The sequence below is a fragment of the Chiloscyllium plagiosum genome, chromosome 2, assembly GCF_004010195.1.
Source record: "Chiloscyllium plagiosum isolate BGI_BamShark_2017 chromosome 2, ASM401019v2, whole genome shotgun sequence".
In the NCBI taxonomy this organism is placed as follows: domain Eukaryota; kingdom Metazoa; phylum Chordata; class Chondrichthyes; order Orectolobiformes; family Hemiscylliidae; genus Chiloscyllium; species Chiloscyllium plagiosum.
Genome location: NC_057711.1, coordinates 54231734 through 54254167, shown reverse-complemented (window position 1 = coordinate 54254167; position 22434 = coordinate 54231734). Strand labels below are relative to the sequence as shown.

At 41.3% G+C, this 22434-nt stretch overlaps 1 long non-coding RNA gene across 2 annotated transcripts in view; it reads right to left on the bottom strand.

Annotated features, from left to right (window-relative positions):
* Positions 1–22434, bottom strand: part of LOC122559821 — a 166312-nt gene that overhangs the window by 14632 nt on the left and 129246 nt on the right. For both annotated transcript variants that reach the window (XR_006314560.1, XR_006314561.1), the window contains exon 3: positions 19484–19699. This is a non-coding gene — a long non-coding RNA (uncharacterized LOC122559821). The remainder of the gene's footprint in view (positions 1–19483; positions 19700–22434) is intronic.

Genomic DNA, 22434 nt, shown 5'->3' with positions numbered 1-22434 from the left:
AGGGGACGGCTGGTAAATGGGAAGCCTTCAGAAAGGAGATAACGAGAGTCCAGAGACAATATATTCCTGTTAGGGTGAACCGAAAGGCTGGTAGGTGTAGGGAATGCGGGATGACCAAAGAAATTGAGGGTTTGGTTAAGAAAAAGAAGGAAGCATATGTCAGGTATAGATAGGATAGATCAAGTGAATCCTTAGAAGAGTATAAAGGCAGTAGGAGTATACTTAAGGGGGAAATCAGGAGGGCAAAAAGGGGACATGAGATAGCTTTGGCAAATGGAATTAAGGAGAATCCAAAGGATTTTTACAAATACATTAAGGACAAAAGGGTAACTACGGAGAGAATAGGGCCCCTCAAAGATCAGCAAGGCGGCCTTTGTGTGGAGCCACAGAAAATGGGGGAAGGTACTAAAAGAATATTTTGCAACAGTATTTACTGTGGAAAAGACATGGAAGATAAAGAATGTGACACCTTGAAAAATGTCCATATTACAGAGGAGAAAGTGCTGGATGTCTTAAAACGCATAAATGTGGATAAATCCCCAGGACCTGATCAGGTGTACCCTAGAACTCTGTGGGACGCTAGAGAAGTGATTGCTGAGCCTCTTGCTGAGATATTTATATCATCGATAGTCACAGGTGAGGTGCCGGAAGACTGGAGATTGGCTAACGTGGTGCCACTATTTAAGAAAATTGGTAAGGACAAGTTATATAAATTATTTGGATTAGAGCATAAGAGGTATAGTTAGTAAGTTTGCAGATGACACCAAAATTGGAGGTGTAGTGGGCAGCGAAGAAGATTACCTCAGATTACAATGGGATCTTGATCAGATGGTCTAATGGACTGAGCAATGGCAGATGCAATTTAGATAAATGCGAGGTGCTGCATTTTGGGAAAACAAATCTTAGCAGGACTTATACACTTAATGGTAAGGTCCTTGGGAGTGTTGCTGAACAAAGAGACTTTAGAGTGCAGGGTCATAGCTCCTTGAAAGTGGATTTGCAGCTAGATAAGATACTGAAGGCAGCAGTTGGTGTGTTTTTCTTTATTGGCCAAAGCATTGAGTACAGGAGGTGGGAAGTCATTTTATGTCTCTACAGGACACTTTTGGAATATTGCGTGCAACTTTGGTCTCCTTCCTATTGGAAGGATGTTGTGAAACTTGAAAGGGTTCAGAAAAGATTTACAAGGATGTTGCCAAGGTTGGAGGAATTGAGCTATAGGGAGAAGTTGACTAGGCTAGGATTGTTTTCCCAGGAGCGTCGGAGGCTGAGGAGTGACTTTATAGAGGTTTATATAAACATAAGGAGCAAGGATAGAATAAACAAACAAAAGGTCTTTTCCCTGGGTTGGGGGAGCCCAGAACAAGTGGGCATAGATTTAGGGTGAGAGGGGAAAGATATAAAAGAGACCTAAGGGACAACGTTTTCACGCAGAGGGTGGTACGTGTGTGGAATGAGCTGCCAGAGGAAGTGGTGGAGGCTGGTACAATTGCAACATTTAAAAGGCATCTGGATAGGTATATGAGTAGGAAGGGTTTGGAAGGATATGGGCCAGGTGCTGACAGGTTGGGCTAGATCGGGTTAGGATATCTGGTCGGCATGGACAAGTTGGACCGAAGGGTCTGTTTCCGTGCTGTACATCTCTATGACTCTAAAGTTGTTGCCTGTCTCCAGAGTATCCACTATTGATGTCAGTTCAACTCTATGCTCATCCTTAGATGTTCAATCACCATTCCACATAGATTCCTCATCATCATGACATAAAGTAGCCATTCGACTCGGAGTACATGCTATCTGGAGTGCAACCTGGTTAGTTCCATTCCCCTGCTCTATCCCCATAATCTTGCAGGTTTATTTTACTCAAGTGCCTATCCAATTGCCTTTTGAAATTATTGATCACCTCTACTTCCACCACACTCAGTCAGACTGCTTCATTGTGTAAATATATTCTTTCTCATATTCCACCCCTCTTCACCGAATCTCTTATCCAAAAGCCTAAACGTAACCCCACATCTTCATAACACCAGCTAATGGGAGCAACTTTTATCTATCTTACTTACACCTCTCATAATCTTGTACATCTCCATCAAATCTCCATTTAATCAATTTTGTTCCATGGAGAACAATTGAGTTTTTACAACCCAACCCTACAGCCAAAATCCCTCATCCTTGCTAATTTCCTCTGCATTATCTTAAAGGACTTTAACATCTTTCCTAAATTGTTGCATCTAGAACTGGACACAACACTGTCACTGTGGCCTAACTGCAACAGGATGACCATAAAGTAGAAGCAGATTATGTTCTTCTTACTGAGTTGCAGCATGCAGTAAGTATCAGAATCAGGATTAATCACCTTGGACCTAATCCATTTCACCCTAATCATTTGACATGATTGTCAACAGCACGCACAGCAAAGCCAGGACAACATCAAGCCTTGGGCCAATAAGTGACAAGTAAAATTCATGACCGGAAAACCAATGAGAGAGAATCTAAACTACTTTCCTTTGACATTCAATGGATTATCAAGCCCATTGGGTCTCACCCAGTATTTAATGCTGTGGCTACTACAGAAAGCCAAATGCTAGGTATTCCAGTGAGTGGCTGACCTCCCAACTCTTCAACACCATTCCATCTTTAACAAGGCACAAGCCAGTAATGGAACATGCTCCACTTGCCTTAATGGAGCCATAGTAATAGTCAAGAAACTTCACACCATCACAAATAAAGAAGCCTATTTGACTGGTACCCATCAAATGGAGCACCCAGTTTCCTGATCAATATTTATTCATCAAACATCAATTAAAACAGATTACCACAATGTTCTAATTGCTGTCTGTGGGACCTTGTGGTGCATAAATTGGCTGATGCAATTCCCACATTACAATAATGACTACACTTCAAAAATACACACAATCACAGCAAAGTCCATTGGGACATCGTTATGTCCTAGAAGGCTAGAAAAGCAAGATAATTTCTTTTCCATTAAGAATAGTTTTGTCAGATGTTTCTGTCTCTAATACATATGAAAGAAAAGTACATGAGAGCTAAGAAATTCCTTCTATTACATTATGCAGCATCGCTTTTTAAATGAATATAACATTGATAATGCACTGATTTAAGTTTTCATGGATACCCTAGGTATAAAGGGAATTCAGGTTAGTGAACTAGCGTGATAATATTTCAAAACCTTTCTGACACGTTCCCTGTGAATCTGGTTACCACACTATGATTTCTTTTACATCACAGGTTTCTCAAGACTACTGCAAACTGTTATCTAAGAGAAATGGGCTATCATGGCAGGAGCTACATTTAATAAGAAGGTATATCTTATTGAAAGGGTACTGTATATATATTCAAACATTTTTTCAAATAAGATCTAATTGATTAGTTAAAAGTTCACTTTTCTTACTTGCCAATATTATCAAACAAACTCCAACTTCCCTTCAACACTATTTTCTCTCATTTAAATTCCTGTAATTTTCATTAAATCACTTACAAGCATTTATAATTATTTTCAGACAGTCATCTGAAAAAAACGGTACCACTAGATTAGGCAATGGCAATGCTGAGAAACCCCAGCAACTGCACCAACAGCTTGCAATTAAAATTTTTATTTTGGTTAAATAGTGAAACAAAATTGAAATTACAGAAAATTAGTCTTGCTTTAGAGTTCACTTTGCACATGAGCTGGAAGGTGCTCAGTACAGAATGTCCAACAATCAAACCAGTTTCCTCTCATTTTGGTTAAACAGTGATTAACTACATACCTACATAATGTTTACAGTTGTATTCAACTATGGTTAGTTGTCAAGCACGATCATGGAATGAAAGTCCAAATAAATTCAGCCCATCATCCTTATCTGTCTTTGTTCAGGTTATTTAGCACTAATACCTTTTAAATGTTATAATTGTATCTGGAAGGGTATATGAGTAGGAAGGGTTCAGAGGGATATGGGCCATCTGTTGGCTCATGGGAGGAGGTCAGATTGGGATGTCTGGTCAGCGTGCACAAGTTGGACTATAAGGCCTCTTTATGACTATCGGGGTTGAGCAGATAGAATATATTATTGATGAAAGGAATTACAGGATTGAATGTGAAAACTCTGAATTCTTCAAAAGGAATGGAGATACAGAAGCCAAAGCATACATGCCAGTGGTCAGCATTTCACATAAATTGGTTTAGTGACAGCATAGTCAGTGAATCAGTGTTTGATGACATAGATCAGTGAAACTGTGCCATCCTCTACACACTCATCTTGCTTCTCACCTATGTATTCTATGTTTTTCAGCCCTGTTTTCCAGGATGTACACCAAAGGCTGAATAGCTGCTCTAGTGTACAGTATAAAGAGACAGCATTTGAGATCAGTGGTGCTGGAAGCACCTTCTAAGAAGCAGAACTGATTTACTGCCTTACCCAAAGAGTTCGCTATAGTTGGGGAAGGAGGGGATGTAAATAAAGTGTGATGGGGGAGAAAACGTGAAGTGATGCGGACAGAACAAAGTGGGGTAAGAAAATGCAAGACAAGGGAATAAGAATGTAAAGGGAAGCACAGCAAGGTAGAACGTGAGCATCTGTTTTACTGATCAATAATGCAAATTCTGAGTGTACAGCCAGGATTTCTGGAAAATACAGTCAAAATCTCTGGGGTATACTATTTGAATCAGTGCTTGCATAATTGTCTTAGGACAGTATTTGTTTTGCATGGTTGGGATCATCAGTTTGTAAAATTGGGCTGATTGATTTATAAGGTGATGATTCTTTGATTTGTACAATTGGGATAATTGCTTGGATTTTACAGTTAAGATCATTTTTAGCATTGAACTTTTTGGACCATGGTTTCTTAGCACAGCAGAGGTATTTAGATTGTCATTTGGATAATACTACTGGGACAATTTGCTCTCTGCATTGTTAAATTTAGTCATATTGTCAGGATTATTTTGCATAGAAAAGTCATGGCTTGGATTGCACAATTAAAGTCATTGCTTGCCTCTACATTAAAGCTAAAGTGGCACTCGCTAAATAGAGCTTGGGTAAAAGAAACAACCACGTAAGTATTTGCAACATCAACAGAAACCTTATTATTCTTCCTGGAAATGTTTATACAGCCTGTCTAAGCAACATTTGACCATAGAGTTTTAAATTTTTCTTGTTATTAATGGCATTCTTTCTCAGTCAGTCTGCTCTTAGTTTAAATTTCAACTCAGGCCAGCAATATTCCAACAAACAAAATATGCTTTCAACAAATTTTAAACAGAGAAGGAAAAGAAAGAAGGATCTCAAAATGTTTACTTATTTTTATTGCTTGCACGGAAATAAAATCAGAAACACTACTGTGGACTTGGATGAGAAGTGACAACATGAGTAACTCTTCTCTTAACTAGAGTGGATCCTTTTCCTGATACAGCTATGGAGCGTCATGCTGGGTATTTTCAGCACTTTCTGTTTCAGATTTCACACATTGCAATGTTTTTCCTTTTATTTATTTCATATTATTTGATTTATTATAATTTCTCTCCCAAAATGACTTTAACTCTGCTCGCCCAGATCATTTCAGAAACATATAGGTACTAAAAGTCCAGTGACAAAACTAACGGCTTTGTCTAAAATTTCATAATTAAAATCATCTTGATTCAAGAAAATAGTTCAATTTGCTTAGATATAACAGCCTCAGGGAAAAGTCACATGGAAATGGAGAACACTGAGCTATCCTGCAGGAAGGTTCTGCGGGGAAAATGGACTGGACAGAAGCAAGTCCAGGCCAAAACTTTTGCTGTTCCTCAGGTAAAAGGCTTACTGATCTTTTGCCCATCTGCCCCCTGAGGCCCGTTTAAGGATTGTTGGTTAGGCTGCAATAGATCTGAAAAACCAGAGTTCTGCATGTTCCAACCAGTGAATTTAGGAGAGTTTTTCCTGAGTGCTTGTTACCAGCAGAAAATGTTAACTAGTGCCAGAGTAAGCAAAGGGTTAATCGGATTTACCTGAATCTGCTAACTAATATCGCTACTGATTTTATTTATATTACAGTACTGTTGATTTTAGCCTTTGTTTGTTAAATAGGGAAGTATGATTTTTAAATTGTAATATTTTAAAATCAAGTATGCAGCCATTATAAAGCAGTAATCTTCGAAATGAGTAAAGTTTCCAGGAGACAAGCAAGTTTCAATTGTGCCAAATACAGAGAGAGAGAAAAAAAAAATTAATTCATTAGAAGACAGACCATTGAGATTTATTTATGATGAGTGTCTACCTGGGAAAGGCCACAGCCAGGAATTGGGAAGTTATAGTCACATTGGGAAAGGTAAACACAGAGATACGCTTGAAGGTCAAGTTATTTTCACTTATGTCAATCATTGTAAAAGTGTATGGATCTGTAGCTGTGATGTCACTACAGTATCAACACAGCAGTGTTGAATGATACATAATATCAGTTACATTTTTTGATCTCACAACATAATGTAGAAAAATGCAGGCTGCCACCCCCAACTATATGAGAAACTGTGGAGTGCTTCTAATTTGAAAGTGCTGCTGAAGAATGATTTCATAATGCTTTTAAGGAAATCAGATTATTTATTTTGAAATATCAGTGAATAGGTGTGCCTGCCTCTAGCTACAGAGTACATCCTTGGTTTGATGTTGGACAATGACTCTCATAAATCATTTTTCACTTCCAGAAGAGATTTCTTCTAAGGAAAATTTGTCCAAGAACTGTGGTTGGGCCAGCATTTATTGCCTATCCCCAATTGCCTTTGAGAACGTGGTGGTGAACACGCTTCTTGAATCACTGCAACCCACAGTGCTGTGAGGAATGAGGAGAGTTTCAGGACTTTGATCCAGTCAGATAATATTGTTCCAAGTTAAATGATGCATGGCTTGGAAGGATATTGCAAGTAGTTATGTCCCAATGCAAGTAGAAGTCACAGGTTTGAATCTTGCCATGAACCTTGCAAATGATGCAGAATGCTGCTATTCTGCTTTATTGGTGGGTAAAATGAATGTTTAAATTGGTGGATGGGTGACAACCAAGCAGGTTGCTTTCTGAAGCTCAAGTGCTGTTGGAGCAGGACCAATCCAGGCAGGTAGAGTGCTCCCTCACATTCTTGACCTCTTGCCTTGTAGCTAATGGATGGGCACAGAGGATGAGTGATGAGTTACAGGTGATGAGTTACTTGTCTCAGAAATGCTAGCTTCTAATCTGTTGTTGCAGCAACAGTATTTATTTGGTTGGTCCATTTCAGTTTCTGGTCAACAGTAACCCCCAGGATTTTGACAGTAAGGGCTTTCTTATGGCTAGACTCTCTCTTGAAGGAGATAATCAATGTCCAAAACTTTTGTGCCACAAATGTTACTTGCCACTTACCAAGCCCCAGTCTAATCTTGATAAATCAATAAAATGCATCACCCCGCCCTTCTCTTTCTCCCTACCAATTTGAAACCCTTCTCATGACTGAGTTTCCTCCTCTGCCACCTGGGAAGCAGCTGTCTTGTCAGTAAAGACAAATGCAAAGTATTCTGGGTTCTGACAACTCTATGGTGTTATAATCCTGCTAATCCTAAATATTAGATTTATTTTGATTCCCAACAAGCTCTCCACTCAGCACCCTTCTACCTTCCTCCTAAAATCCACAACAAAACTGCTCTGGGTAGACCCATTGCTCAATTCTATTCCTGCCTCACCCCGAGCTTCTTTTTTCCTATTGTGACTGTTTGTTTTCACCCCTTTCACAGTGTCTTTCCAACTATATTTGGGGTTTTTCCAGATACTTTACAGCTTTCAACAATTTTTAGTTTCCTGGTCCTAACCATCTCCTCTTCACCATTGTCGTTCAGTCCCTGACTTCTCTGTTGAGGTGGGCCAAATAGATCAAGTGTAAGTGAGAGAACACTCCAGTTCTGGGCATTCCCCTCCACGACGGTTTGAGAGCTCTACACCTCATCCTTAAGCAGGGTCCAAGGATTCCCATCCATTACCACCACCCTCAGCTGGCTAAGCATGTTCTCTTATTCTTTAGAAACAAAAGTTGTGGCCATGGGTACCCCCATGGACCCAATTACGCCTGGTTTTTTTTCGGGATGGGGGGGAAGGTTTGTGGAACATTCCTTGTTCCAATCTTACCTGGACATATTCCAGTGCATCCCTCTCAACTTTCTGCTATTGCCATTGGTGCCACCTTTTGGTCATGTCTAGAACTGGAAAATTTAATTAATGTTGCTTCACACTTCTACTCTTCTCACATCTTCATCTGATCCATCTCTGACTCTTTCCTTCCCTTCCTTAATTTTCCTGTCTCCATTTCAAAGGACAGGCTCAGATTCTAAATAAATAATTCAAACCCACTGACTCTCATAGCTAGCTCAAATATGCTTCCTCATACCTTGCTTCTGTAAAGACTCCATTCTACTTTTTTGGTATCTCTATCTCCATCTTTAAATTCTGGATTGATTATCAACAATTACACTGTGTTTCCTGGCTACATGCACAATGGTTACAATGAAGAGCTGCAGGATCAAACTCAGTTGGCAGCGGTTTCTTCAATGCATTGAAGAGTTTTGGTGATTGTTCTGCTATAGGAGTGTCACATCTTAGCAGTTCCTGGGGTGGATATTCCTTCTCCGACAAGCTCAGCACATAGGCAATAAGGAAGATGAATAAGTATAGACACCTTTGAAGGCTGTCCTTGTTCTGTAGTCTCAGAATTGTCTTTAAACCTACCCGGAATCTGGGCAGGTACTTTAGCTTGACTAAACAGAACTGAAATAACTTGGATCTGCCTTAACAGAGTACTTTCACTGTTGAAAGCCAATGATTTGGGTCTGGACAAGTCTAGGTTACAATTATAAACCAAAACAGAAACTGCTGGAGAAACGCATCAGGTCTGGCAACATCTGTGAAGAAAAAAAAGTTAACTTTTCGCGTTCGGTGACTCTTCTTCAGAACTAATCGTATCTGGAGAAAAGTGGTATTTATCTTGATGACAATGGGTGTGGAGGAGTGAGCTGATAGGTGGTGATGGAGCCCAGAGTGAGACAGAGACAGACAGACAGAGACAGATAGAGACAGACAGAGACAGACAAAGAGATGAACCAAGGGATTGTTCATAGTAAACCAGGGAAGAAAATAAGCTAGATAGGTAATAATTGGAACAATGAGTGGGTGAAACTGGGTTGGATGTGCTGAAAATAACCTATGTCATGACAGGACCTGGGATGTAGGGGGTTGGTAAACAATATGGAAGGTGGTGTTCAGGCTCCAAACTGATTGAGCTTGATCTCCAGTCCTCAAGGATGTAATGTCCCCAAGCAGAAAATGAGATGCTGTTCCTCCAGCTTGCACTGACCCTCGCTAGTGCCTGCAGCAGCCCAGAGACAGAAATGTTGGCATTAGAACATGGTGGTATGTTGAGGTGGCAGGTAACTTTATTTTAGTTTAGGTTATAATCATGCTCTTCTTCCATCTGTCCTACTACAACAATATAGTCTACAATGTACACACAGCCCAGGGCCCTGTTTGCTGTTAAAATATATGCTGGCTAATTTGACAATCTTAATGGTAAAGAGGAAACTCTTTTTACTGAAAGTTCATGATCAAATGGAGTTGGACCAGAGACATCCACATCTCACGGTACATGTCCTTCAGAATGTGAGAAGGTAAAATGTTTGCACTTTTATCTGTGCAGACCTTCATTCTCAGTTGAGTTTTTTTTTTGGCTGGCAATCTGAAATACTGCAAAAGCTACTGATTTATCATATTGGAATTGACCTGCTCCTCTGAGGTGACAGTGTGATACAATTGTTCCTCACATTCATGTTCACCAGAATATTCAAAATACATTTTAACTTGTACTTCATTTTATTCATGAACTTCTTCTTACAATTTCATGACAGCAAAAGAATTATAATTGAATTGCTGCTGCCAACCTATTAATACCACTGTACACATTCACAAAGCACAGAGATACACCACTCACATGCATTTTGGAATATGCACGCCTAACCCTATTGCAGGGTGTACTTTTTGCTTTACACACCATGTGACTGCAACTACCCAGCTCTCCAACAATTTATACTGCCAGCTGTAGAACTAGAGGGAATAGGTTTAAAGAGAGAGGGCAAGGACTTAAAAGGACCCTAAGAGGCAACTTTTTCATGCAGCCTGTTTTAATGCTGTAGCATTCTCTCATTCTAATTTCCAAGAATTAAAATGCAACTTATTTTCTACAGTAGAATTCCTCAGCCTCCTGGAGGTAGCTTTAGAAGTGAAAGAACAAGGAAAACTGCTCTGAACGGTTAGATTGGTTCATTGATACAGTCCCATCTCCTTTTATTTCCCCAGAGGTAGGTCCACATTTATAGTCAGAGCTGTACAGCATGGAAATAGACCCTTCAGTCCAATGTGTCCATGCCAACTAGATATCCTAAATTAATCCAGTCCCATTTGGCCCATATCTCTCTCAACCCTTCCTAGTAATATATCCATCCAGATGCCTTTTAAATGGTGTAACTGTATCAGCCTCCACTGCATCCTCCTCATTCCACACACGCACCTCCATCTGCATGAAAAAGTTGCCTCTTAGGGTCCTTTTAAGTCCTTCCACTCTCTCTTTAAACCTATGCCCTCTAGTTCTGGACTCCCTTACCCTGGGAAAAGACCTATAATATTTACCCTATCCACACCCCTCATGATTTTACAAATCTCTATAAGATCACCTCTCAGACTCTGACACTCCAGGAAAAATGGCCCCAGCCTATTCACCCTCTTTCTATAGTTCAAACACTCCAACCCTGGCAACATCCTTGTAAATCTATTCTGAACTCTTTCAAGTTTCACAACGTCCTTTCTATAGCTGGGAGACTAGAATTGAATGCAATATTCCAAAAGTGGCCTAACCAATGTCCTTTACAGCAGCAACATGAGCTCCCAACTCCTAATGTCAATGCACTGACCATGTGAAAACAACTAGCCAAGTAGTAACAGGAATGCTATCAAACTAATTAAAGAGCTGCTTAATGGCCGTCTCTTTGCTTTCACAATATTGACATGGTCCCACGGACCTCACTTTCCTCCATATCCAAAGGATCATTAGCCACCATTTCCGCGACCTCCAGTGGGATACCGATACAATTCCCTGCCCCTCCCTTTTCAGCATTCTGCAGGGATCTCCAGGACATACTCGTCCACTCCTCCTCCGCTCGTAAGACCACCCCACATCCCCACTGCACCTTCCCCTGTAATCACAGTAGGTAAAATGCCTGCCCGTTTACCTCTCCCTTCCTCACTATCCAAGGCCCTGGAACACACCTGTCAGGGAAAGCAGTGATTTACCTGCACTTCACTCAATATAGTCCACTGTATTTGCTGCTCACAATGTGGTTTCATCTATACTGGGCAGACAAAATGCAAATTGAACAACAGCTTTTTGCAACACCTATGGTCTGTCTGAAAAAATGACCAAGCTACCAAGTGCCTGCCACATCCACACAACAGTCTGTTCTATGGCTAACATGTCCATCTATGGCCTGCTTGTAAGAGGTGCTGGAACAGCACAGCAGATCAGGCAGCATCCAGGGAGCAGGAGAATCGACGTTTCGGGCATAAGCCCTTCTTCAGGAATGAGGAAAGTGTGTCCAGCAGGCTAAGATAAAAGGTAGGGAGGAGGGACTTGGGGAAGGGGCGTTGGAAATGCGATAGGTGGAAAGAGGTCAAGGTGAGGGTGACTCCCTCGTCAGATCTACACCCCCCACCAACCCAACCTCCACTCCCGGCACCTTCTCCTGCGACTGCAGGAGGTGCAAGACTTGCGCCCACACCTCCCCCCTCACCTCCCTCCAAGGCTCCAAAGGAAACTTCCATATCCGCCACAAATTCACCTGCACCTCCACACACATCATCTATTGCATCCTCTGCAATGTGGCCTCCTCTATATTGGGGAGACAGGCCGCCTACTTGCGGAGCGTTTCAGAGAACACCTCTGGGACACCCGGACCAACCAACCCAACCACCCCATGGCTCAACACTTCAACTCCCCCTCCCATTCCACCAAGGATATCCAGGTCTTTGGACTCCTCCATCGCCAGACCACAACAACACGACGGTTGGAGGAAGAGCGCCTCATCTTCCGCCTAGGAACCCTCCAACCACAAGGGATGAACTCGGATTTCACCAGTTTCCTCATTTCCCCTCCCCCCACCTTGTCTCAGTCAAATCCATCGAACTCAGCACCACCTTCCTAACCTGCAATCTTCTTCATGACCTCTCCGCCCCCACCCCAGTCTGACCTATCACCCTCACCTTGAACTCTTTCCACCTATTGCATTTCCAACGCCCCTTCCCCCAAGTCCCTCCTCCCTACCTTTTATCTTAGCCTGCTGGACACACTTTCCTCATTCCTGAAGAAGGGCTTATGCCCGAAACGTCGATTCTCCTGTTCCCTTGATGCTGCCTGACCTGCTGCGCTGTTCCAGCAACACATTTTCATCTATGGCCTGCTGCAATGCTCCAGTGAGGCACACTTTAGAAGAATTGCATCTCATTTTCCACCTGCAGCCTCCAGAACTCATTACAAGTTCAATAATTCTCGGACCTGAACACCTTCCATGTCCTTGACCCACACCCACACCCCAGCCCCAATGAAACAGTTTGCTTTCATCACCAACCCATTTTCACCCACTAATGTCCCTATAAGAGCTTTTTTCTTTCTCTCTGGGTCACCATTATCCAACCCCAACTCTATTCTCTCTGAGCTCCATCTCCACGTACTGTTTACTCCTTTATCCCCACTAACAGCATGAATAACACTTTTTCTTAGCTATAATCAATCAGTTTTGAAGAAAGGTCACTGGACCAGGAATATTAACTGTTTCTCCCTCCACAGATGCTGCCAGAACTGCTGAGTTTCTCCAGCAAATTGTGTTTTTCTTTCAGATTTCAGCATCTGTAGTTCTTAGTTTTTTTTGTTTAGCTGCCTAATGGTCTTCATAACAGTAGTCCAACATCCTGGAGAGTGAATGGGGAAGACCCTACATTTGGATAAAGGCTGTGATATAACAAGCAGATATAAATATTTCTGTCAGATAATGGCAAGACTGCTAACTTCCTCAATGACAATGGAGTGTGGAATTTCTTGAAGCAGATATATCCGTTTCAGCAGCTTCCCTGACCCAGAAAGCAGTGCCAGTGTTTCACTGCTGCTCAGACTCACAATTTTTCTCCTTGGTGATTGAGTGAAGACTGTCGACCACTCTACAGTGGGCCTCAAATTCTGCAATTCCCACCCTCAGAACCTGCTCACTACCCTCCAAATGGGTGGTGAATGTGGAACTGACCTGTTAATTGTAAGACTCAGCCATTAAGCATGCTGCCTCATGTAGCAGAAACAGCCTGGAAATAACCCTGGTATTGAGTTTCGAACACTGGTGGTATTATTCAGCCTGTAGCATCAAAATGTACACAACAAATTATGGCTGTAGAACAAATCTGCAACTGTATCCAGTCACCAAATACAGACACATAACACACACTTATTTGACCTACTGTAAGAACAACGTTTGTTCAATTGATGTTCCTTGGAACTAATTACTTCTGGTAATTCATCTTAAACTGTTTCATGAAATTTAATTATTTGAATCTTAAGTTGACAAGCTGAAATTTTCTCAAGGGTTTGGAGGGTTATGGGCCGGGTGCTGGCAGGTGGGACTAGATTGGGTTGGGATATCTGATCAGCATGGACGGGTTGGACCGAAGGGTCTGTTTCCATGCTGTATATCTCTAGGACTCTAATTACACAGCCAGGTAATCAAGATAATTCTGCAGCTGACATGTGCTACAGCATGAGACATAAAAGTTACATTTTATTAAAACAATAATCTGGAGTTCAAAAACACCAGCAACAGGAGCTCTCTGAAGCGGGTTCCCACATGCACAAATGCATCCAAGCAATAGAATTCCTGAATAAAATTTTTGCTTCATATGTAAATATATTGAAAAAAAAAGAAAACACAAGTGACAGTCTCATCTATTTACAAAAAATCCTGTTGTGCACTGAGCAGGACATGAAAAATATCCTTCTTTAGTAATTTGAAGAACAGTATGGCTTTCTTAGTGATCATTCTGCATTGACTGGACCTTCATTCAGAGCTACTGTGTGAAATTAGTTTCCAACATTCATGCACTTGGATGACTCTGACTATTCCTAAATGATATATTTCTTATCATAATTTCAAAACTTAAATAATTTTCTACTGCAGTATATTAGAAAAGTCAGAATTTAGCAAACACACCAATCTATAGATTAATCTGCATACCACTTTAAATTATTTTTTAAAGTAACCATATTTATTCCTCTGATGTACAGAAGGCAGGCTAAGCTTGAGGTTAGATTTTACACTTAATATCCACTCATCCTGTATTAGTGCTACAGAGTGGACTTGTTGGTTAGTGTGGCATCAACATTCCTCCTGGGATGGGGACTGAGTAATACACTATCACCACCTTTCCTCCCGACTTTAAATTTACACCACAGTGTTTAAACTGAGATCAGCCCCTGGCTCACTATTCTGCTGGCTGGTTTCAATACACAAAACACATTCTGGGTCAGCATTCTGCCCTTCTTTGACTGGGACAAACAATCTTTGGCAGTTACAAAGAACAAACTGCATCTATACATACAATGGGTGCTCCTGGTGTCAGTGTGCTGACTATGTGGAGTCTGAATAATCATCAGTAGAAATAGTTGCTAGCCTTTTGAGCTACAATTATGCGTGTTACCTCAGCTCCTTCACAATGCTGGTAGTAATGCACAACATGCAATACATTCACTGCCTTATCTTCCTCACAGCAGCATATTTCATGCGGAACAGGCATGCTTTTTCAGAAAAGTGACTATTCTTTTGTTTAGATTGCTTCTTTTTCTTCACAAGTATGTTATAGTCAACAGACAGCGAACATTACAAAAGGATTGTGTATCTAAATCAGCCACAATTTCATCTTTTCTGGAATAATTAACGCTATCATATTGAAACTACTCCAAATGTCTTAAATCTCCCACAAGCTAATACTGGGACTGTGATCAATTCTGCAAGAGATCCCCTCAATAAAAAAAGAAATTAGAAGCAATGCAAACAAGCCGGTTGTGACTTTATAAAACTCAAATATTTGCATTGAAATTGCTTTCAGATCAGTTGTAAATTCTGGATTTTTATGTGCTATCATTTTCCTCCCCCTCTCAGCAGTAATGAGTGCATCGTGAATCATAATTCACAGCTTAACACAGGCAGTCTTTTGTCTCACATCTACAAATATCTTTTAAAGGAAAATCCTTACATGCAACAAAACCCAAATGCTCCATCCTTCTCTTCGACTGACCCTCAAGCCAAATAGATGCAATGGGAAAATCTTTTTAAAAAAATATTCATTGGCTTATAGGATGGAGGGTTTGTTGGCTTGTCCATCATTTATTACCCATCCAGTAATTGCCCTGGTGAAGGTGGTGGCCTTATGATGGACAGAATGTTATTGATGACACAACTGAAAATGGTTGGGCCTAGGACACTACCCTGAGGAATGAGAAGCTCTTGTGATGCAGTATCTTTACCTCTGAACCAGGAGGCATCAGTTCAAATCCCAACTGTTCCAGAGGTGCGTCTTAACATTGCTGAACAGATTGATTATAAAACATCTTCCGAAGAACTCTTGTAGTGGCATCCCAGGATTAAGATAAATGATAAACTATGACTCCAACTGGGACGTTTTCCCTGATACCAACCTGACTTCAGTGTTGCTAGGGCTCCTCGATGCACATTATGTCTTTAACAGACCTGCAAGTGCTGCTCTCTCTACTTCCTCATTGAATCAAAACTAAAAGGCCATCAATCTGAAATGTTAATGTCCTCTCCCTAACAGTGCTGTCCGATGTATTCAATGTTTGCAACATTTTGGGTTTTCGTTTCAGATTCCCAGCAACCACAGTGTTTGTTAACTGATATTTTAAATAGTTCCCTCTTCTAAGGCAATTTAAAACTCATCAACCCTCCTTTTCAAAAAGCTCAACTGCAGTCTCTGTCCTTGCCAACTTTCACCTTGGGCAGGATTTTGACAGCACATGAGGGTTGCAATGGAGATAGGAATGGGTGGACTGAAATCATCAGTGGAATTCCAGTTTGGGTCCCTGGAAATGGGCATCCAATAGAAGTTTGAATGCTATCGCTCTACACATTGAAATTCCTCCTCTTCGTGCATTTTTTTCCAATTTACAAGCTGCAGATAGAGCAAGCATGTACCTGTTGCATTCCCATTTCTCTCGGTATAATCTGTGCCTTTGCTCGTTCAGATAGTCAAGAGTTGCAACCTTGCCAGGCAGTGCTGGAAAACTAAGTTGTGGGTGAGCAGGTGAAGAAGGAGAAACAATTATTCACACACATTATGGAGTCCTACATGAAGCTTAGAGCCCATTATTTCCAACAGGGAAGCCACTGGCAACTCCATACAGATTTTTAGACATGGACGTAGTGCAGCATCTGACAACCATTGTCTTGGCTTCTACTGCAGCACAAACAGAAGTAGTCCAATAACTGAATATTGCAGTGGAAGCTGAGATTGAAGTCATGCAGGTTCAACATATTGCTGTGTAGACTCAGATTGCTGGACACAGCTACAACTACTTTGTTCAAGTGGGGGCCACAGGGTGTTTGGTTGCTGGGATGCTGTGTTTTCCAATACATTATTAGGGTTGATGAAGTGATGTCTCAGGGGAGTGGTAGTGGATCTATGCAGCATGATCTTGCTGTCCTCTCTCAAGATCACAAATTTTGCCATCCCATTATCAGTCCATGAGGCAGCCAGCCTGTCATTAACCCATGTTGAGAAGCTGCTATACATATAATTATTACTGCAGCATACGTACTAACGGGTAAATTAGGTTTCCTGCCACTCTAGTCCACAAGCAAAGAACTAGTAGACTACCCACGGCAGGAAATTAATGGACAATAGCCAAACCTGACACAATCAATCAGATGGAATTAGCAGTTGAAATGCATTTATTTCAGTCCCCAGAGTCCAAAGCTCTGTTAGCACTTGTCTTTCCTGCAGCTCACTTGCTGACCCCTCTACTCACGGCCTCCCTTCAGAACTCTCCCACTCACTACCCATTCCTCAAGCTCACAGTTAGGGTTCAGGGAAAAGGGGAAAATAGTGAGCGTGAGTGGTACAGTCAGTGGAATAGTACACAAGACACAATGAGCATAACGTCAGAAATGGAAGCTGCAAGCAGGAGAATGGAGGGAAGCAGCAAGAATGAGGGATGTGAGAGGGAGAGGTGGCAAGCTGGACTGAAGCAGCAAGGGGAGAGATGGGTGAGCAGAGGGAGTGATCGGAGAGATGAGGTGGTGAGTGGGGAGGGGTTGGCGACCAGTTGAGAGGTAGGAAGCAGGTCAAGATGGGAAGGAGGGGTGATGAACGGAGAGGAGGGCGAGCAGGAGGGGCTGGGTGAGTGGAGAGGTAGGGAGCAGAATGGGATGGAAACAGCAGAACAGGACAAGAAGGAGGGACTGAGATGCAGGGAGGAAAGTGGCAAAAGTAGGAGATGTGGTGAGTTAGAAGAGAAGTGGAAATTGAAGAGTCTGGAACAGGGGACAGGCAGCTGAATCAGCAGAGGTAAAGAGCTGGAGCTAAGATGGAAGAGTTTGTAAGCAATTATGAGGTGTGAAGTTATTAATTTACTAAGAGGACTTTTGAGCCAGTAATGCATATAATTTACTCATTTTGCAGCAGCTGAAATACTAAAGAAGATGGATTCCAAAGATATTTGACGCATTAAAAACAAACTATTTCTGGAGAGTATGAAATGTTTTGGATTCCAAGCTCACATCTATAAATAATAGTGTATTGCGGGGGATGCTCCTGAAGCATTTTAAACTGTGTATCCTTCTGAATACTACCTTTCCTCAATTCACTTTTCTGTGCATTGTGACACTTAAAAAATGGTACTCCAATTTATTCATAAGTCAGATAAATTTTTTAAAATTAGGTAGAGTAATTACTATTACTTAACCCAAGGCTACCTCAGTCATTCTACCTCTTCATAATACTCACTATCTTAGTTCATAAATTATAGTATTCCCCTTCAATATTCACTTAATTCACAGGGACACTGTCTCTCTTACTTCCGTCACTCAGTTCACAAGAGCCAACCTCTTTCTAAATTTAGTGAATGCTTCATCTTTGCTTGATAATATTTTCTGATATGAAGAAATTACTGGTCTACTTCACTCACTAGCTGAAAAAGGTGCATTTGCCATGTGTTTTATAAATGCTATTCTTTGTCTTATCAAATTGAAACAAAATAACCATGTATTGTCTTAAGCTATTGCCACAAATTCAACTTTTCCACTCTCAAACTCATTAAAATGTGGTACCTCCTTAGCAACACGAATGGCGCACCCACACCGTATGGATTGTGATGTTCACCAAGGCGGCTTGTTACCACCTTCTCAAGGGCAATTGATGCAAGTATGTCAAGTGACATCCACTTCCTAGAAAACATTTTTACAAAACCAATGCCTGTCTAAGATGTTGTAGTGTCGTGGGCATGGTATGTTGAAGTCATGTGTTCAATCCAATCACAGTAAATCTAAAGTTGAATTCAGTAAATGTGGTCATTTATGGACTAGCATGTTATCACTGCGGTATTCCTTCTGCTTCAAAACTTAAATTAACTTTTATAAATATACAATATATATGTTATCATATACTTTGCACAGCTTGTTCACATCTGCACATATAATTCCACACAGGGCTGGAAAAAAAAAGTGGAGAACATTTATGGACAGCACGGTGCACAGTGGTTAGCACTGCTGCCTCACAGCGCCAGAGACCCAGGTTCAATTCCCACCTCGGGCAACTATCTGTGTGGAGTTTGCACATTTTCCCTGTGTCTGCGTGGGTTTCCTCCGGGTGCTCCGGTTTCCTCCCACAGTCCAAAAATGTGCAGGTTAGTTGAATTGGCAATGCTAAACTGCCCGTGGTGTTAAGTGAAGGGGGAAATGTAGGGGAATAGGTCTGAGTGGGTTGCTCTTCAGAGGGTCGCGTGGACTTGTTGGGCTGAAGGGCTTGTTTCCACACTAAGTAATCTAATTTAATCGCTCAATATGAATGGCCATACACCACGCAGACATTGAATAGTTGAAATCCCTTGTTGCGCAGTGTATCTCAGAACCTACATGCAGTGTCACAAAACAGCTTGTGTGCTGTCAGTGACACCCTGCATCATGGGGAAACCAGAAATCTTTTTGGCATTATGTACTCACTCTCCCTGGTACTTCGTGGCGAGAGAGAATGAAATGCACTTCTTGCACTTGGAATAAAAGAACCTTCATGACCTCTCTTTTTGCAACAATCAATGGCAAACCAGACATTGGAACAGTGCATGTTCCAGTCTAGAAGGTGCCAAACACATGATCAGCGTCAAAGCAATTGGCAGTGTCATCCTCACCATATTCTGAGGCTGCAATTGTGAGGAGGGTGCAATTACACTGGAGGCAGTTCAGAGGAGATTCAGTAGATTGATTTCAGAGATGAGTGGTTTATCTTATGAAAAGAGGTTGAACAGTTTTGACCTGAAGTTTAGAAGGTCTGATTGAAGTATACAAGGTGCCAAAGTGGATGGACAAAGTTCTTGCAGAGTGGATGTTTCTTTTTCTGGAACAATCTAGAATGAGAAGAGACAGTTGTATGAGAAAGGGTAGTAGATTTAAAACAGAAATGAGGAGAAATTACTTCAAGGGTTGTGCACCTGTAAAATTCACTACACCAGAATGATGAATGCTGGGATATGGAGTAAATTTAAGGAGGAGATGAACAGATTTTTATATCAGTAATGGGTTGAAGGGTCATGGAGAGTGGGCAAAGTGGAGTTGTGTCCGAGAGGAGATCAGTCATGATCATACTGAATGGAAGAGCAGACTCAAGTGCTAAATGCCCATTCCTGCTTGGAGTTCTTGCATTCTTATGTGCACTAAGCTCCCCATTTTTTATTTTTAGATTCCTTAACAATTTGTTTTCTTCCTCTACTCTGCAAAATATGTAAGTTGGCTTTTGTCCAAAGCATCAATCCTCCTGCTCCTTGGATACTGCCCGACCTGCTGTGCTTTTCCAGCACCACACTCTTGACTCTAGTCTCCAGCATCTGCAATCCTCACTTTCACCAACTTATTTAACAAGCCAGTCATTCTCTTTTTTCACAATACTCACCTTTATTCAAAAAGGGAAGCAGAAAGTAGGAAACCACAGACCAGTTACTTTAAAATGTATCATTGGGAAATTATTGGAATGCATTAATAAGGAATTAGTAATAGAATGTTTGGAAAGTCAAAATAAAATCCATCAGAGTCAGCATGATTTTATGAAGCGTATAGCATGTTTGACTAATTTGCTAGAGTTCTTGGAAAATCCAACAACAAATGTTGATAATGGGAACCTGTAGATGCAATATATCTGGATTTCCAGAAGACATTTAAAAAGGTGTCATACAAGAGATTAATACACAAGCTAAGATCACATGGGATTGGGGTAATGTATTAGCTTGGATAGAGGATTGGCTAACCAACAGAAAACAGAGTCGAGATAAATAGATCTTTTTCTAGTTTGCAAACTGAAACTAAAGGAGTGCCACAAGTTTAAGTCCTTATGCCCCAACTATTTACAATTTACATTATTGAAATGGATGCAATGCAGTCACAGAAGTACAGCAAAATTTGCAGATAACACTAATAGGTGGGAAAGTAAACTGCATGAAAAATAAGAAATTTACAAATGGATATGGATAGGTAAGGTGAAAGGGCCAAAATTTGTCAGATGAAGTTTAACATAGTAAAGTGAGAGGTTATCCTTTTGGTCAAGGAAATGAAAGGCAACTTAGTATTTAAATGGAAAGAAACTGCAGGCTGCTTCAGTGCAGGGGGATGTGAGCATCCTCATGCATTAATCACAGAAAACTAGAATATAGATATAGCAAGTAATTAGAAAGACAAATTGAATTTTGGCATTTATTGCTATAGGGATAGAATATAAATGTAGGGAATTGTTGTCACATCTGCAAAGGCATTAGACAGACAGTACCTGGCATATTGCATGCAATTTTGGTCCCCTTATTTGAAGGAGGATGTAGTTGTATTGGAAGTAGTTCAGAGGAGTTCACTAGATTGATTCCAGACAGGAAGGGAGACACAAATTGAAAGCGGGACAGAACACCAGCACTTTATAGGAGGCTCACCAATGATGTTACCTAGCATGGTGATGAAATGTCTGAGAACAAATCTACCAACTCAGCGAGCAAACTTACAACCCGGTTGTAGAAGAATGCAGGGGAGAACATAAAGATCAGAAGCAGGAGTAGGCCTCTTCTGATGAAGAGAGACTGAGCAGTTTAGGCCTATCCTATCCAGAGGTTAGGAGAATCAGAGGTGATCCAGTTGAAGTATACAAGATGCTAAAGAGGATTGACAAAATCGACGTAGAACAGATGTTTCGTCATGTGGGGCAACTGAGAATAAGAGGTCACAGCTTCAGGATAAAAGGTAATAGAGTTAAAACAGAGGTGAGGAGAAATTACGTCTCTCAAAAGGGCTATGAATCTGTGTAATTCGCTACCTCAAAAGTGCGGTGGATGTTGGGACATTGAGTAAATTTAAGATTGAGATAGAGAGATCCTTAATTATGGATTATGGGAGTGGGCGGGAAAATGGAGTTCAGGCCAAGGTGAAATCAGGCACGACTGTACCAAATAAAGGCCAAGACTCAAGGGTCTGAATTGCCTACTCCTGCTCCTGATCGTTACATTCTCCCCTGCATTCTTCTACAATCGGGTTGTAAGTTTGCTCGCTGAGCTGGCAGATTTGTTCTCAGACATTGCATTGCCATGCTAGGTAACATTATCGGTGAGCCTCCTATGAAGCGCTGGTGTTCTGTCCCACTTTCTATTTGTGTGGCTCGGTCTCTTGTGGTGGGTGATATCACTTCCGGTTCTTTTTCTGAGAGGTTGGTAAATGGGGTCCAAATCGATATGTTTGTTGATCGAGTTCTGGTTTGAATACCAGACCTCTAGGAATTCCCATGCATATCCTTGTTTAGCCTGACGCGGGGTGGATGTATTGTCCTCATCGAACTGATGTCCCTCTTCATCTGTGGGTATGGATACTAGTGATAGTTGGTCATGTCTTTTGCTGCTAGTTGGTGCTCATGTATCCTGGTGGCTAGTTTCCTGCCCGCCTGTTCAATGTAATGCTTGTTGCAGTCCTTGCAGGGTATTTTGTATATGATGTTTGTTCAGCTGGTTGTTGATATGGGGTCCTTTAAATTCATCAGGAGCTGTTTCAGTGTGATGGTAGGTTTGTGGGCTACCATGATGCCAAGGACCGGAGTATTCTGATCGCCATCTCAGAGATG